A 4,823-nucleotide genomic window follows, 5' to 3' on the forward strand; every position below is an offset into this window, starting at 1 on the left:
AACCGTGGAAGCAGAGTAGGGAGCCCCTGAAGGAATACAGAGGACAGACTCTGGGGCCAGAGCATGGCACCCTATCAGACCTGTCTTAAGAACTTGTCTAGAGATCAAAAATCAGACCTTGATCTATTTACAGGTTTATCTCTCTTAAAATTTTTTTCTATTAATTAATTTATTCTTCTATGGGTCACCGATTTTCTTTTTCATTGTCATTGTTGTGTTCTCATTCATCTCCTATTTTGCTATGGCTTGATTTTTGGTGCATACTATTATCTCTACAGATCTATCTAGATAAGAGAGGCTAGATGAATAGTCTGGAGGAGAAAACAACAGGACTAATGGTTCTGGGGGCACATGAGAGAGGGGGAGGCGGTGGTAAGGAGGTGATGCTGACCAACATAGGAACAGGGAAGCAACAAGTGATCCAAAATCAGTGGAAAGAAGGGTGTGAGCGACCTGGTAGGGATTTAGTAAGGGCAAGGTAACCGATAGATTATTGAAACCCAAATGAAGGCTGGGAATGATAGTGGGACAAGAGGAAAGTAAAAGGAAATAGAGGGAAGAACTAGGTGACAAAGGGTATTTATAGAACTCTAAACACTGACATGTACATATGTAAGTACATTTATATAGGAGGGTGGGGAAATAGATCTATGTGCATATATTTATAGGTTTAGTATTAAGGCAGCAGATGGACATTGGACCTCCACTCAAGAACTTTGAGTACAATGCAAGAACACATTGTTCTATTAAATTGGCATTCCATGGTGCACACCTTCCTGACATGATTGCTGAAGAAAAATGTGTGCATAAGCAAATGTAGTGAAGAAAGCTGTTGGTGTCCAGCTATCAAAAGATATAGCATCTGGGGTCTTAAAGGGTTGAAGATAAACAAACGGCCATGTAGTTGAGAAGCATCAGTCTACATGGAAGAAGCACACAAGCCTGTCGGACAACAAGGTATAGAAGGGACCAGTTATCAGATATCAAAGAACTAAAAGTCATATCAGTGGGTGCCCAACTTCCTGGTACGATCACTGAAGACAAATGTGTGCATAAACAAATGTGGTGAAGAAAGCTGATGGTGCCTGGCTATCAAACGATATCGTGTCTGGGGTCTTAAAAGCTTGAAGATAAACAAGTGGCCATCTATCTCAAAAGCAACAAAACCCACATGGAAGAAGCACACCAGCCTTTGTGACCAAGAGCTGTCGAAAGGATCAGGTATCAAGCATTAAAGGACAAAAATAATATTGTAATTGTGGGTGAGTGCAGAGCAAAGCCCATTGGTAGGAAACTGGACACCCCCTTATTGAAGGGTTGTGGGGAGGAGATGAGCCAGTCATGGTGCAGGGTAGCAACGATGAAATATATAACTTTCCTCTAGTTCTTAAATGCTTCCTCCTCCCCACTATCATGATCCCAATTCTACCTTACAAATCTGTCTAGAACAGAGGATGTACATTGGTACAGTTAGCAACTGGAAACACAGGGAATACAGGACAGATGGCCCCTTTGGGACCAGTGGTGAGAGTGGCAATGCCTGGAGGGTGGAGAGAATGTGGGATGGAAAGGGGGAACTGATTCCAAGAATCTACATATGGCCTCCTCCATGGGGGGTGGACAGCAGAGAAGAGGGTAGGGTGAAACATCAGACAGTGTAGCATATTTAAATAATAATATATGAATTATGAAGGGTTTATGAGGGAGTGGGGAGGGAGGGGGAAAATGAGCAGCTGATATTAAGGGCTCCAGTAGAAGGCAAATGTTTGGGAATGATGATGGCAACAAATGTACTTATGTACTTGACACAATGGATGTATGTATGGATTGTGATAAAAATTGTATTAGCCACCAATAAAATGATTTTTTAAAGGAAGATGAAAAATAAAAGTGCATTTAAAAATATTTCAAAATATTTGATTGGTTAAGATGAAAATATCTGTCAATACTAAACTATGACAATGATTTCAAACAACTAGTATGTTTATACATAGCTATTGGGAACATAAAATCTTAAAACCTGGAGGATTTTTGGTGATTTCTTAAAAAATAAAAATTGAACCCGTGTCTAACCATTCCAATTCTAGATATTTTTGCAAGAGAAATATATGGTGTCTGAGGAGCAGAAGACAGCTGTACCAAGAGCAGTATATAATTGGTTGGTGGAAAAATATGGTCTTGGTCCATCAATGCCCTGCATGCTGAATTAACATACATACCCAGTTTCCCCAAAAGTAAGACATCCCCCCAAAATAAGTTCTACCAACAGTTTTGCCTCTCACTGCAATATAAGGCATTCCCCCCGAAAATAAGACCTCCCCCAAAATAAGGACCTTCAAAGCTACTGTAACTCTGGACTCTGGACCATAGCCATGGGCACTGCTGTGCAGCTCACTGTTGGCCACAGTGCAGCCAGAGGAGACAGGAAGTGCCAGGTATCTTTTAATAAAACAAAACAATAAGCAATGAATGTGTACTGTATTCTTCTTCATGGAAAAATAAGACATCCTCTGAAAATAAGACCTAGCTCATCTTTGGGAGCAAAAATTAATATAAGACTGTCTTATTTTCAGGGAAACAGTATTATTCCAGCAACCCTGTGATGGTCTTCTCTTTTATTTTGCTTCTGCTCATTCATAACTCGGAGGTGTGTCACCATTGGGAGTCATCCTCTTCAAGCTGTGGTATTTTTCTGTTTTCCGGTAAATGAAGCCCAAGGACCTTTAGCTTATAGAGAAGCAAATATAACAAGGGTTTTTTGGGGGAGAAGGGGGAGATAAGAGGGAGATGATGTCAAGAAGTCCAGGAAGAGAAAGCGTTTTTGAAGACTCATTATGGAAGCAGCTGTACATTTCTGTTTGATATGATTGAACTATGGAATTATATAACATATGTATTAACTCCCAAGTTACAGCAAGTAATAATAATAAAAAAGGAAGCAAGCATAGATCCAGGAATGGGTTTGTGGCTTGAACTAAATCTTAGCTCCAACTTAAGAATAATTAGTTATTACATTATGTCCCACCTCCATACCCACCGTCAGGAAAGGAACACAGAACGAAGGGTGCTATAGAATTGAGATGGTGCCCATCTATCAGATAAAATAACACCTGGGGTCTGAAAGGCTTTTCTCCAAACAAACAGCCATCTAACTGAGAGGTCGACTAAATCAACATGGAAGAAGCACACCATCATCAGTCCCTTGAAGATTGGAATCGTATTATCTGAAGTCCAGAGGAGGGATCAGTATCAGAGTGTAAATTCTAAGATTGCAGGGTGCAGAAGGCGATGCATGATAGTGGGAATCCAAGGTTCATTTGTTGAACTCCTTAGAAGATAAGCGTCTGGAGAACTTCCCTTAAAATTGAAGGCAGTGAGGGAGGAAAGTGGTCACTCAACAGAGTGCTTGGGAGAGAAGAGTGTAGAAGATCAAAGGCATAAATGTAACCTGAACAGTTAACATTTTGTCAGTAGACCCCTGCTATGATGTGGACGGAACCTGGTCTGGTTTACAACATGTTCTGGTTTAGGTTTACAGTGTTTTCTTTGGTTTTCGATTGTTATATTAGAGTGTATCTCAGAGGCGTTCTGTCAATGAAGATCACTCTCTTGAAGCTGTGTTATATGCTTTTCTAAAGTCTGAGATATGAAACCTAGAACTGATGAACCTGAAGGGAAAGCAAGTAGAATAAGGGGTCCAGGGGAGGGAAATACAGGGGTGGAGGTGGGGTAAAAGGGAGACGATGTCAAGGAGTCCATGTAGAAAGAGAATGTTGGGAAATTGATTGTGGTAATAATTGTACAATCTACTTGTATTGATTGAAATTTGGAATAATATATATTAAATTCCATCTAATAATAGAATTAAAATATATACCACAAGAATATATATGTAGTAGTCTTATTCATACTAATCTAAAAATGACTAAAAAATCACCAGCAGGAAATTGGATAAACATATATTTGTATAATCATGCACTAATAATATAAAGAATTGGACATGCAATACGTAATAGCAGCTCAATATGATCTATAACTTGTCATTTTTAATGGAAGAAATCAAATACAAAATCATACATCCTATTGAATTCCACTTTTAATTACATGATGGGGAAGCACCCAGTTCATGTGGTGAACCATAAACTAGGTTGGATGTGAGTGGGAATCGACAAGGAAAGCAGCTTCAGGAAATTTCCCAGATAACAGGAATGCCCTATGCATGTTATTGTTAAGTGCTGGAGAGAACATCGAGCTTGGGAAACGGGAGGGTCAGTGCAAAAGGGAAAGATTATCTATTTCCACTCGCAGTTACCCACCTGACAGCAGACTTGACTCATTGAGCTTTCTTGGGAGTCCTAGGGATGCCATAGCTAAGTGTTCAACAAGGATCTTAAGAGTTGACAGTGAGAACTACACAGCATTTCCAGAGAAGACAGCTGTAACCATAAAGATCACAGCCTTCTCTGGAGCACCTAACAGAAATATACTTACAGAAGCAGGTGGAGAATCCACGTGAATGGATTTTGAGTCCCTAACCTTTTGGCGTTCCACCACCAAAGCATGGTGTAACTATTACACCACCAAGGCATGTCTCTGGTCATGTGGTTACGTCTTGGGTGTGATCTGCATGGCTGGCAATGTGAAACCACCAGCAATTATGCGGAAGAAAGACTTGGTGTCCTACTCCCATAACATTTACCCACAGGAGGATAGCAATAGGTCAGCACTGACTCAATGGCAGAGAATTTGGTTTGGGTAAGGGTGTATACAATTGTCAAAGTTCATTAAATAGAACAAGCTGGCTTTTATGCATTTTGTAAAAT

Source organism: Tenrec ecaudatus, chromosome 5 (assembly GCF_050624435.1).
Source record: "Tenrec ecaudatus isolate mTenEca1 chromosome 5, mTenEca1.hap1, whole genome shotgun sequence".
In the NCBI taxonomy this organism is placed as follows: Eukaryota; Metazoa; Chordata; class Mammalia; order Afrosoricida; family Tenrecidae; genus Tenrec; species Tenrec ecaudatus.